Source organism: Cupressus sempervirens, chromosome 4 (assembly GCF_028749045.1).
Source record: "Cupressus sempervirens isolate cs-2001-9-10 chromosome 4, ASM2874904v1, whole genome shotgun sequence".
Taxonomy (NCBI): domain Eukaryota; kingdom Viridiplantae; phylum Streptophyta; class Pinopsida; order Cupressales; family Cupressaceae; genus Cupressus; species Cupressus sempervirens.
Genome location: NC_143121.1, coordinates 571,598,595 through 571,613,030, shown reverse-complemented (window position 1 = coordinate 571,613,030; position 14,436 = coordinate 571,598,595). Strand labels below are relative to the sequence as shown.

The following is a 14,436-nucleotide window of genomic DNA, read 5'->3' as shown; positions in this document are numbered from 1 at the left end:
AGTGACACATGGAGTATTCTTCAAACAATCAAGCAAGGGACAAAGCAACCTTGCATGATACAAGCATATGTGACGTCTCAAAAGAATTCCCTAGAATTATCATCATGTGTATTTTCAAAAGATTTTCACAGCTATACCACATTTGAGAACACATCAAGCAATATCTACCTAAAGGACATGGTTCATTACTCAACAACTTGGCCCACGCTTGATGCTCCTTCGCCTCACACCAAGTGGTTGCCCACAAGAGATATTGGCTTTGTCATGGAAATGCCATAAGCATAACCAAGGGAACACATATGGTGAGTGTAAATCTTGGGGTGATCCGGGTAGTCCACTAGGATCGATCCTTGCACCAAGAAGTTGAGCGGCTAAAAAAGGGTAGTTACTAACTTAGAGTGTTTAGATAGGGATTCCGTTCATAGTGTTCCTCTTGCTCCCAATTACGGGACACCTCACCTTGCGATGAGTAACCGATCTCGCGATCACAAGAGTACCTTAAGCATTCTTGCCTAGTGATCTCCCTATGGTCGAAATCCCATAAGCGATCACACTAGACGAAGATAAACACTACGTCTACCAAGGTTTTGTGTCCTTGATAGCCTTGAGTTTATAGTGGGTTGGAAGAGCCAGGTAATCGGCTTGTTCCCACTTGGGTCGTTCCTCTCAGGTTGTCCGAGAGCAGGCCCTCTAAAGGGTTCTAACTACACAAAGTGGATCAAATTTTGGAAGTCAAGATTTCTGGTTCACCACAAGGGTGAAGAGCATACTCTCCTATTCCAATCATTTTCTCCCAAACACGCCAAGAAGATTCAGTTACCCCTTGCTTTTGAAACCAAATGGCAAGTCAAGATTTCTGATTCACCACAAGGGTGAAGAGCATACTCTCCTATTACCAAAAGACTCCAATCACAAGTTTTATGTGCCTATGAAAAATGAACAATTATTCAATGCCACACATGAAAATAAAAAAGCAAAAAATTTGGGTTTTTATGCTTTGGGCAGCCCTGCAAACAATCGTTAGTAGCCCTTGTGCATTTGAAGCTTTGACATGCGTTCTTTTTATGCAATGTTTCAATTTTTTTCACAAGGATGGCAACCTGAAATCACAACTTGTTAGCAAAAAAAGTTAGTGTGAAATAACATAAAAATCTGCAATAAAAAGTGGTGAGTTGCTTCAAAAATCTAATTTATCCTCCAACCAAGTACATGCAAAGAAAGTGCAAGTTAATCACAAATGCTTTCATTTTTACTCTTTGGTTTTGACCTAGTCAACAAGATTGAACTTTTTTGCTATGATTTCGTATCCAAAAATGAAAATGAAAAAAAGAGACCCCTGTTAAAAATTAGAGAGCTTTCCAAAAATGCAAGAAATTTTAAAAAATCTCTTCATTTGCTCCCTAGAGATTGATTTTGTCAAAACAGGCCAAATTTATCAAATCGAATTTTTTATCCTTAATACGATCTCAAAATTCAAAACACAAAGAAAGAACCCCCATTAGAATTCAAAAAGCTTTCTGAAAATGTAAGTTTTTCCAAAAAATGCGCTGATTTGCGATCAAAAACGGCTTTTTATGAAAAATAAAGAAAATATCATAACTTCCGAAAATCACGTCAAAATGCTCTGAAAATTGGACTGAGACATTTTGAGTAGATATCCAACCTCCAAAAAAAATTTCAGAATCAAACTCCAAGCGGTTTAAAAGATATGATCAAATATTTAAACCAACTAAGTTTTTGACCTTCAAACCAATTTACTTATGGGTTGGCCTTAAAATCAAAGTGATAATTCTACAAAAGCATTTGATTAGACTCAATATGCTGCTGTAAAAAACCAGAGATAAGAAATGAAAGAAAATGGAGCTAAAAATTTGATTCAAGCCCCACGGTGGGCGCCAAAAATGTACACTCGATTTGTGTCACACTCTAAACCCTTCTATCCAAACGATTCCATGAGTTGGAATGCTTAGATGCCGGCTTAGAGCTCCCTATCCATGGAGTGCAAGAGAGTATATTTCAAGAATAAAAAGGCTCTCAGATGAGCCTTAGAGATACTCTTCTTGCTAGTAAACCATGCAATGGGAGGTTCCAAAGACAAGATGCAAGAATGCAAATGTCCCAAGGAGTTCCTCAAGAATGCAATGCAAATGAAGATTAAGCTAGAATGAAATGCAAAGTGCAGCTATTCTAAGCATGGATGAGAGTGTTACAATACCATTATTAAGCTATGTGAGATTAAGCTACATGTAAAAATGAAAGTTAAGCTAAGATGCTATGGTATGAGAGAATGTAGACAAGAAATAGAAGTTCTCCACAAAGCTCCAAAGAAACCTGTTAGAAAACCTGCAGCATAACAATGTTCAAAAGATGGATGGATTGAGGGGGAAAGCTCTCTCCCTTTTAAAGATGTATGGATGGTGGAGATCAAGATGAAGATGGTGGATGATCAACGGTGAAATTCGAAAATAGGAGTGATCCATGTGCACACACAAATCAACCAATAGAATATAAGTTGACTTGTCATATAAGACAAAAGTCACAAAGCCTTTTCTTTTAATTGCAAAATAGAAAAAGGACTTTATGTGTGCACTTTAAGTGGGTTAGAAGAATGGGTTCTTTTATTTAATTAAAAGGGGACATGTTCTTTTAATCAAATAATGAACTTAGGATAGCATAGTCAAACTATAGGTTATAATCAAATAAATTGATTATTAGCAATTTGGTCTAGGTAAATGATTAAATTAATTTAGCCAAAATGCTGAGAAGGGGGCTAATAGTCTAGATGACCATTTTTAGGTGATTACAGCAGGTACCGGGTATTGACTTTCCTGAATTGCCAGGATGAGCGTACCCTATCACATTATCTCAATGGTAAGAAAGGGAAGATAAATTCTTGAGTCCAAATCCTAACCTTTAAACCCATTTGTCCTAGAAAATTAAGACAAGTATCTGAGATGTTTACCTTTCTGAATGTGTCATATGACGTAAATTTGTAATTATAACCCTTGAGTTTGATCTTGTATGTGGTATTTTATGATGGGTTTTTGTATTTCGTCCTATAGGTCTTTGTTAATTTTTCTATTAATTAAGTCAAATTAAAAGATTAAATTAGTGATTTATATTTTCAATATTTAATTGTATTTAATTAATTAAATAAGAGAATTAAATTTAAAAATAAATTATAGTTTAATTTTAGAGCGTAATAATATTTATTTAATTTAATAATAATATATTTAGGAGATCATTTGTAAATAAATGTTAAATATTATTATTAAGTTAATAAATATTTTAAATTGCGCTTCGAAAATAAATTAAAGAATGAAAAAGATATTAATTTATTAAAGAGTTTTAAAATTGCATAAAGTATGCATGAGATTAAAATATAATAAATAAATTAAAAAGAGAAGGCAAGTAAATTTAAATAAAGATATTTAAAATTGCATAAAGTGTGCATCAAGTTTCGAAAAAGATAATAGTGAATTAAAAAGTTATGATCAAGGAGTCTCCTCGAGTGATTGCACAATTAGTGCCCCGAATTTAGGAGAGAACTCCTTATTTTAGCATCAGAACCAGGGAGATTCTTGTGTTTTGATTCACCCAGTTAATTACATTATTTATTATTCCTATCTTCTTCGTGATTGTTGAAATCTGTTTTCCAAAGTTCATTGTATGAATCTTTCAATCTTTTATTCTGAATTTATTGATATTCGTATCGAATTCCATCTATATATCAGGATTGAAAGCGCAATTAGAAATCCTCATTCTGTAATTGAAAGAAATTAGTATTCAAACCCTTATACTTGACAGGTTTGTTGTATTTTCCCTATCAGAGTATTGTTAAAATCTCTTATAAAAATATATATATAAAAAATGATATTATGGGAGGGGGCGTTCTTGGAAACAATTTATAACTTTTTATATTTATAAAATTTTAAAAAAATAAAATTATAATTATAAATTGGGAGGAGGCGAGGCCACCAAATCCCCACCTCCCCCTTTCCTTTTCACCCACCTCGCCACGATAGCACAAGCTGTCGACGGCCATTAAAGGCCGTATGGCAGCCCTGCTGCCATGAACATCAGGTACGCCTGCTATCATGGCAACAAGTCTGCTGCAACAACAAAGCCGGCAAGCTTTTTAAAGATACGCAAGGGTTTCCTTTTTTTTAATTTTAAATTTATAAAATTTTAATATTAATTTTATTATTAATTAATAATTTTTATTAATTATTAATTTAATTATTAATGAATATTTAAATATAGTTAATTTTTAATTAATGAATTTATTAATAGCTTTGTTAATTATTACTAATTATTAATTAATAAGTTATCAATATAGTGTTTATTATCATAATTATTAATTAATTTAATTAAAATCAGTTTAATTAAGTTTAATTAATAATGGAAGTTATTCAATGAAGTTTTAAATTTATTTAATTATTATTATTAATATTAATTTTAGTAAAATTGTAAATTATTTTATTTGAAAATCAATAAGTATTATTTTAATAATTTAAATAAATTATTTTGGAATTATGGACTTAAAATCAAATAGGGGTAATTGTGTACTTTATTCAAATATAAGAATGGGTTAAATTGTAAGGGTAAACTATGAATCTCATCTACTTGAAACATATATTGAAACAAAAACTTAACCTTACTGTTGACTCAACTGTGTTTTCAAAATCAAACCAAACTAGGAAACTACACTATTATCTGTATGTTGTCTGTACTTTGGGTTTGGGTTGACTAGAGTGTTGACTAGTTTTAAGACGTCTACAAAAGGCTTGGGAGTTTTGTGTTTGTGATATTACGATGAATTGATCTTGATCTTTTAAATTCAACCATGGTAATGTGATTGGTATGCTCTATGATGAATTTGGTTATATTGTTGGTTATTGCTTTCAATGTCTTTGTGGGATAACAAGATGGATGTTACGACATATTTGACTTAACCTTTTTGAGTCTTCGATCAGTATTTTCAGGATGTTTTCCAGTTGCTTGTAAAGAACTGATGGGTTATTGTGAATTATCTTTTGATGTTTTCCAGTCACTTGTATAGGACTGAGGTGATATACTATGATTCTTTGATTTCTGATTTCATGAGCTTAGGGTAGGTTATCTATATGTAATGTTGAGAAGTGGCTTGCAATTTGGGCAGGGGCCCAAAGTGGCTGCCAGGGTAACCCATTGTAAGTTACTTAATAAGTAAAAACACTACACTAAATGGGAATAAAATGAACCTAATCAGAGTCTTTGTATGTCCTCGCCCATGCCTCAAGTGGTAGTACAAACTAGGATGGGAGTAGAGAGAATGCTTGGTTGCGACCACGCATCATTAGTATGCCTTGTCAATATGAAAAGATACTAGTGTCGTATAGAGTCACTAAGGGGCTGTGGTCAAGTTAGACTGTCAAGGTAACTCTAGCGTTGATTTATGCAATGACACTTGCCCGCTTACACAGTAGATTTCCTACGTGTCTATGTTTGCCTCTGGGTCTAGATGTCAATTTATCTTGGAACCTTTGAGTTAGATTACTTTTAGGGTTTCCTGTTGGGACTTGAGACTATCTCCTCAACGCGATGGGAGTGGACCTTTTTGGCTTACCACGAGGTCGGGTGGTAGTGCTTTTTACTCTTACCATTGAGATCCGTCCGTTGCTGCCATGGCTAGAGTTTGTTGTCTACATTTCCTTCATTCTATCTTTGTGTATTATGATGAATGGTTATATCTTTATGATGGATGATTTTACTACTTGTATTGTACCTTGTTTCATAGATCCAAAAAGGATGATGTAATATATTTTTATAAATGTATATTCTTTTAGCCTTTCATACCCTATAACATGTACAATGGATGATTGTGCATTCCAAAATTTATTACCAAGTAGCATTCGAAACAAATGTATATTATTTAAGTGGCATGGACTTGTAGTTGTACTTTCATGTGGATGTGTTATTTATTTTACTTAGTATTATTTAAATTAAAATGTGACTCAACGTCTTGGAATCTTTAAGAAATGTAATCTGTTATGTTTTCTTATGAATAATTGTATGTTGTTGCTTCTGCTACTTTATGATTGATGTGTATGTTATTCTTTAAAAAAAAATGTTTGGCAAACTTAATAAAACTTTAGGTTAATTCTTTTGGATCCCTTGGGGGGTGTTACAATGTTGATGGTGATGATGATGGAAGGCGTGTTTGCTAGTGATGCTTCTTTTTTCTAACTTTCTTCTTCAAAACTCCAACTACTAAACTACTTGCTGCTCTACTCCTACTCCTATGAATGAAAAGATTAGCAAATGGATGGGGATTGAATTTGATGAAAGCGTACTAGCGGCTATACCTCCAAAGATGCAATGATTCAAGGGAAAAAGACTAGATTACCATGCAAGGCTTCCTAACTAGCCACTAGGATGCTAGTGGCCTAGTTTATAAATCCCTATCAAACATCCACTAATATCACCATGTAACTATCCATCTACTCTTACTCTTAACAACTTTCTTAAAATAAAATCTACTTTAACAACTTCAATGAAATCTAACTCTAACTATTGGAAGTAGAAACCATGCAATAACACCAAGTGTTCTTAATCACCATGCAAGTCACAACAATGATAAAGAGAAGCAATTTTGGTATTATCTTAAGCAACAATTTTCTTCAACCCTTTACAAATGAAAGCAAATGACCTTATGTAGGGGCCAAAATTACAACCAATGGTAGAGATTAAGAGGCAAAATAAATGATCCAGATTAGATCCTAGAAACCCTAATTAGGGTTGCCACCCCATTGGCCAATGAGAAGGCACCACCTCATCAATGCAGCAATGAAAAAACAGAAAAGTGGCAACCAATGAGAAGGCACCAAAATGGTAACCAACCAAAATCAGACACCTATCCTACCCAAGAATAAGGAGAAATTGCCACTTGTGTTGTTACATCCCAATTTTTGACCTAACTTGAAATATAGCCGTTGAGGTTCGCATGAAGCCAGTTGGCAATTTAATTTGTTATATCTAGTGAAATGGTAAGAGAGTTAGTCATTATGATTTCAAGTGAAGATGACATGTTAGTTGATCGTTATTCACAAATTCATGGAATTAAGAAGATGGTTAACCGTTGTGATTATTTAAATAATTTATTATGATAATATAATTTAACGGTGGAGAATTTCCTTGTAGGGAGCATGTCAATGGGGTGGACACATTGTCAAAAAAGAATTAGGTAGGAGCATCACCATCACTAAGCAAATGGGTAGAAGACCTAGCGACTTGAACAGAATACATCTGCAGGACTCGCATGAGTTATTTAATAAATAATTTAATTAATATAATTGAGTTAAAATATAAAACATATCTTAAAGGATTTTAATTTATCTTTCGTCATATTATTTATAATAATTATTTATATACGTGCATATAATATAAAATTGATTTGGCATCATTATAATTTAATAATTTAAATAAGTGATTATAATAATGTTTAAAATATAATATCGCTTGAATTATACTATTCGAACTATAATTTTTAAACCTTTTATTTATCTTTTCTTCTTATTCTTTCCCTCTTATTTTCCTTCTTTTAAAAATTCGATTTGAGTAGTATTTGAATAGTCTTCTTTGTACCTGATGGGGTAGCCAAAGAGCCAAGCTCTTTCTTTTTAATATAGAGTCTCATTGATCGTATTTTGGGGGGGAAGAGACAATCTATTTTCTTGCATTGCTTTGGTGGCTCTTTGTTCTCTACGTTTACACATAAGGTTCTGAACAAGGAGGAGCTGATTCCAATCTTCCAGCCACGGCGTATTAGGAGTAGACTGAGGTGTCATAAGCCGTGAATCAACCAAAATGGTCGGCTCACCATTCCTTTACAGCGACACGGCTGACTCAATCTGCTACATCCAGTCCTTTCCAATATTTTCTCATTTCCGTCGGACCTTGCATATTTTCGGATTGCTTTTCCATCACAAGTGGATGTTACAAACATCATGCTGCTAACATTAGCCTCCACAATCTATAGTATGTGTACTTGATACCCAATGTTCTTTTGCATCCCTTCGAAATCTTCAAATGTTGGATTTTGTACCTAGAAGGTTCTTCATAATCTATAGACTATCTCAGACTTTGACACCAATATCTTCGGCTAGAGTTGCATCCAAAAACTTGGATCTCCTCTACTGCTTTGTCCTCAATTACAGATATCAAGGGTTTTTTTTGTTAATCGTCACATAGAATTATAGATGTATTTTTATTATTGTTTGCAAAGGATGAGATTATTTAACTGCAGATGGTACCAATGAAATGATTGACTATTTAATAATGTCCCTTTTCATGTTATACAATAGTGTTCATGGGTCCCTTTCCAAAAATAGAGTGAACTGTGTCTTACAAACACCAATTGATAAACATGTCTTCCTCTAATTAATATACTAGTTCCAATGAGTAAAGTGGTGATCTATAATATTTCCATAACACATAGTCTACTTAAAGATAGCAGCGACAATGATCCTACATATGGCACATAATGCCTAGCAATAGTCCTTGAGCAAGGTTATAAGATATTCTGCATTGATAGATTTCTTAACAAAAAAATTGCCTTTGTCTGTAATTAGCTAAAGCATTGAGGACTTGTATTTCGAAGATGATTTGAATAAGATTCCAATACAAGACATTATTTTTAGATATTTCAATCTGCGGTTTTCAATTGTATTCACCGTAAGAGGTATGATCTAGTGATGTTGTAAAGTCTTGTCATAGTGTGTCAATGTTGCAAGGCCTCTTCTCCATTAGACCAAACTCTAATTCTGACACCTCCAATTTCCCATTGTGGAACCCAAAGCCCTGTTTGTTTAATCCATGATTCAACTTCCTTTCTCAACATTTATCAAGATGATATTTAGTTTGACATTTACAGATTGACCACCTTTAAATTTAACCTTGTTCCTGGCAAGTGGGAGTCAAGTAACCATGGTATGGATCCATAAATTATTATGCCACCAGAAATTTGAAACAAATTTTGGAATCCTTTAAGAACATCACAGATCATGAAATGTTGGATGCACGTAATTTTCTTGTATATTGGCAGAACTGGTTATTCTGAGAATTCCAAACATCTGGGATCACCTGGCTGTGTAGCTAAGAAAATGGGTGATGAGGTGGAAGAAAGGAATCTGAAATAACATGAGTCAATATCAGTTATGACATTTCAATGTTTATCTTTTTAATATGAATAAATTAATAGCTCATGCATAATCCTGTTAATGTAGTCTCCTGCTGCCAAGTCGTATGGTGTGTTAATAACCAGGATGCCCAATGGCAAGATGTCCCCTGTCTATTTCGAGTAGGGAGGGCCTTTCTCTTTAGAGATCATGAGGGGATAAGATTTGGTCCGAGGTTGGGTGGTTAAGCCCCTAACAATGTTTCACCTCTCCCCAAGATGTCAGACGTGCGTCAGACAGAGATAAGTTATGCATTCAATTGTTTATAGGAAATAGGTATTATCACTTTTATTTATGAGGTAAGATTAAATTGAGTTATTTCATTGTTACCGTTATTTTACACCTAAATGCAAGAGATAGATTCATGGATTGCTTTTGATTTATATGAATATCGAATATAAGTATATTTCTAATCTTGAGTTACTGTCACAGTTAAGTAATCGGAAGGAAAGGAATCTAAAGCCCTAATTGATTGAGTGATAGCCGGAACCCTAAATGATACAACAGTATCGGAAGCCCTAATTGAATCCATCAGTATCAGAAGCCCTAATTGAATCCATGGTATCGGAAGCCCTAATTGAATCCATGGTATCGAAAGCCCTAAGTGATACAACGGTATCAAAAGCCCTAAAAGATTCCAATGGTAAACAATGCCCTAATTGATACAGTGGTATGTGATGCCCTAATTTTAAATATAGTGGTATTTAATTGTCATCACCATTTTATTTTGAAATAGCGATTTTTAGATGATAATCGTCAAGTGATATAGTTATAGTGGTATTTGTGGACTAACCCAGGTGGTTGTAGAAGCATCCCTAGTTTTGATTTCAATCCCAATTTCCAAGGTATGTGGTTTTCAATTTTTGTAATAATTTCATTTGATAGTGTTTCAAGTTTTTTTTAGTTAAGAAATTTTGTCTAACTAATTTTAACAGTAAATCTTATTCACATGGTCAAGAATGATATAACTGTTTTCCTATGAAACGAAGTGATAACTGTATTTTCTTTGAGAATGTTAGTTGTTAATTTAGACCCGGGAAAACGGGATGTTACATGTGCTTATATCAAATGGTCTTCTAATATAATTCTACCCTTTCTTTCATCTTCTTAGCCGAAGCGATGAACTTGGTTAGCCTGTCATTGACTTCCTTCATGGGAGGGCAAAGCGTGTGCTTCATCTTGAACTCAGCTGAATTCATCATGTTGCTCGCTGCTTGCAGTGTCTTCTAATGATCCTTCTCATATTCTTTTGCATATATATAAAAGCACTGAGAAAGGCAAGGGTGTCAAATGCTTCTTCTTGATGGCAACCTTCCCCAACTCATCCAATCTCGATCCAAGCTCTATCTCATTTATGTTCTCCTCTTTGATATTTTCAAAATCAAGTGCAAACCCAACATCGCTCCTAATTATTTTTGCCACCATTTTTGCAATTTGTTTTTGTTTCTCACTATCTTCCTTCTCCACTAACCCTTGACTATCTTCAATTGTTCGGACAATCACCACCTCGCTTCTTGGCATAAGCATTTGCCTTAACCATAACGGTGTAGTGCATCTTCCCAAATCTAGATTCGGTTCAACTAGCAAAATATCACCAACGACCTCGAGCACCTAACTTATTTCCTCAATATCAATTGGCCTATCCTCTTCTTCACTAGTGACTGTCACATCATCTCCATGTTGGTTCTCCGGGAGAGGAGAGCACTCGGTACTGTTACTATAACCACCTGATTCTGAATCAAAGCTCACCTCTACTGCAGCCCCTTGTCCACTTGTATTATCCTCTTGGCCTCTAGCCTCAATTATGCTCTCCCTTGACGGTGTTGGATTCTGTCTCTTTGCTGGAGGTTTCTGATGTTCTTTACTTTTCTCAACCTCCAAACCTCTCTTCTTGCTCTTAACTGTTCTTTGTTGTTGGCTACTACCTTCACCTTTCTATCTGATTGACTCTGTTGGACCTTCTTCCTTCGATTTCATCTTCTCATAAGTAAGATGTACCTTTTGACTTTGTAATTGTCTTAACTTCTCATTGTACCACAACTCTATGTGTAGATCAATTGTCCTTGTAACTGCCTCTAAGGAAGGATCCTAATGATCATCCCAATCCACTGGACCTAATTATGTTCCATCTATTGTATCATAATCTTCTTTTAGCACATTTTCATCATCTTCCAATTGATCAGGAATATTAAGGCCTCTCCATCTGATTGCCCTCATCATGCCACTGACAATCTTGAGAAAGCTAGCTTTCTCACGTAAAAGTCACTCTGAGCATTGGCCCAAAAATCTTCTACAATAGGAATATGTTTGAATGTGTTTTCGTGAGATGCCTTTATAAGACCATTAGGATCAAATCCTTGTCTTGCTCTATACCATCCTAGATGATACCATTCTAACTCCTTTGTAGCTGCAAAGGCGATAGGATTGGGGCAAGTATGATTGCCTATTCCAAATGAGAAGGTAATCCCTGTCTCACCTTTGACTTTCATCATCTTGTCATAATGCTCAAGTTGGCTCGCTAACTCCATCAAAAATATCTTGTCAGGTGGGTATCTTGGAAGTCTCTTCGAACAAACTGTACTCCCTACTACTCTAATATATGTGAATTGTGGAAATTGGATGAACCAACTCACATACTTCTTAACTTTTGCTTCTGCTTCTAATGAAAGCCTTCTAGCAGGTGTCTTTTGCAATATCCTGACCATCTTCATGGTAAAGGCATCATAAAACATCTTATAATCTTTGGTATCGTGCAAATGAAGTTGTGGATAGCACTCATGCACCAAACATTGCCCCAACCCATTGCCAATCACTCCTAAGGCCTTAAGTCCAGGATTTCATATAGTCTCGCAATCAGATAGAAAAAGTAGGATCCCATATAGAATTGGTTTTGATTTTGCATTGTCCTAAGTTGCAACTTGAAATTTTTTTTTCTATAATTCTAGCGCAATCAAATTTTCTCTTTCCATTTTCAAATTCATCAATAAAGAAATACATCCAGTTCTCGAATTGCACACCTTGAGTCATGCCCATGATCCAGCTGAGAAGCACAATAAAATTGCCATACTCTGATTCAAAATCTAACTTAGTGAGCTTTGACGATTTGGTAACTCTCTTCTTGCCTTCGTGTAGCCAATTCTACTTTAGATGAATGAAATAAGCCTCCTGATTATCCTGAAATAACTTGGCTGCCTAATCCATCATTACCACTATCATGCCTTTATACTAGGGAATATTAAATGCTTCTTCGACCACTTGCCTGCTAATGTTAGCCAACACTCTCTTCCCTTTATCAAAGATGATGGACTTAGTAACAATATCAAACCAAGATACGCACTCCATTACCAATTCCGAACAAGGCAAGGTAGGAGGAAAAGTTGCTGCGTGTACAATTCCGCTATTGTAAATCTTCTTTGCCATGGGAGATCATCCTTCCTTCACTCTGTCCTTCAATTGTATCATGTTCACTATACTGATACTAGTATCACTTATTCACCTCACTTTCAAGAAGGTGGTCTTATGCATCATGTCTTCCTTGTCTTGTTTGGTATTCATTCCCTTCGAGTTCTTGCTTGCACTGACATCTACCATCCTAAACACTTATTTCTACCACTTCATTCTAAATGATATGGACTACACTTATCAATCTCCAACTTTTTTTCTATCGATGGTCTCTAGCTTATTTTTGTCTTTCCAAGTCCTATCTCTACACTTATCAATCCCCAACCTTCTTTCCTAGGAGTGGGACTACCACTTATTTTTGTCTCTTCATTACCTTAGGATGGACTACACTTATATCTCCCAACTTCAATCTTAGGGTGGTCTAGCTTATTTTTGCCTCTCCAAGTGTCCTATCATGAAATCTATACTTATATCTCCAAACTTTAGCCTATCAATGGAATAATAAAGTGGTGGATGATGAGTGCAAGAAGAAAATAAGGGAAACGAACCAAGCAAGAACAAGGAATAGAATCTGCCTTTAAAACTAATCTTCACCTCTAAAAATGAGTAGAATTTTACCTTAAACCCACCTTTACCAATAACTGGGCCCTCTTCAAATTCGAATCAGATCTCGAAAATTTCAAGCCTCCTTACAAATAATGATGCCCTAGCAAAAATCAGAATTTCGACTTCCTTAAAATTGCCCGTGCTTGCCAAAAATCAGACCTTAAATCACATAGTCCTTTCACCACATAAAATCGCTAAATTCTAGAAGAGAAATCGTTGCCAAAGATGGGGGAAATTAGACTCAACAAAAATCGCCCACGCTGAAAAAAAAAATCAGATCTGCTCCAAAATCGCCCTAGGGAAAAAAATTTCCCAAACAAGAAGAAAAAATGCCACCAAGAAAATGGAGAAAAATCTACCCCAAAAAATCACCCAAGCAAGAAGTTTGCCTCTAGAAGAAAATCACACACCCAAGGAGGAGGAGGAAAAAGGAATGAGAAAATAAGAGGGGGGAAGCCCCTCTTATACCACACTTTTTGCCTCTCCAAGTGGGCCAACCTGCCTGGAGGGAAAACAAAATTAAATTAGTCCCTTAATTAATGGCCCAGATTTAAATGCAACATTAAAATTACTTAGCCCATAGTGAAATTGGCCCATTCAATTGCTAGTTTTGATCAGAAATTGCAAAATAGAAACAAAGTAAGTCTAGGAGATGTCAAAATTTTTATTTAATAATGTTTTGGCAATTAAAATATCATTAAAATTGGAGTATGCCCCTTTTAAAATGTAATAATATAGAACTGATGTCCCGGGCTAGAGTGGAGGTTTTCTTCTCCATTCTTTCCTACCAATGCCCATTTGAACAGAGGACAACTATTGTAATTTCAATTTAATTTAATAAAAGTTATCAAGGCCTTGGCCATTTACCAATCAAATATATATATATATATATATATATATATATATATATATAAAATTGAATTTAGCAAGCCAAATCAATTTTCAATTCCAAATTACCAATTTCCTTTAACATTTCTAAAATCCTCTAGGCAAAATTTCAACCAAATTAATGAGATTTTGCAATTTAATCCAATTTCAAATTTTGCAATACACTTTCAATTTTTTTTAACAAAATAGATCATTTTCCTAGCAATCAAAATTCAAACTCCAATTTCAATTTCACTATCAAAAATTTTCTTTTTCACCAAAAAATTCAAGATTTTTCGAAACAACTAAATCTAATAGATTCATTTTGAAAATGCTCAAGCTG

At 34.6% G+C, this 14,436-nt stretch overlaps 1 protein-coding gene across 2 annotated transcripts in view; it reads right to left on the bottom strand.

Moving 5' to 3' along the window:
• Window positions 1-14,436, bottom strand: part of LOC149562485 (uncharacterized) — a 118,554-nt gene that overhangs the window by 82,382 nt on the left and 21,736 nt on the right. The gene's annotated exons all lie outside the window — the stretch shown is intronic.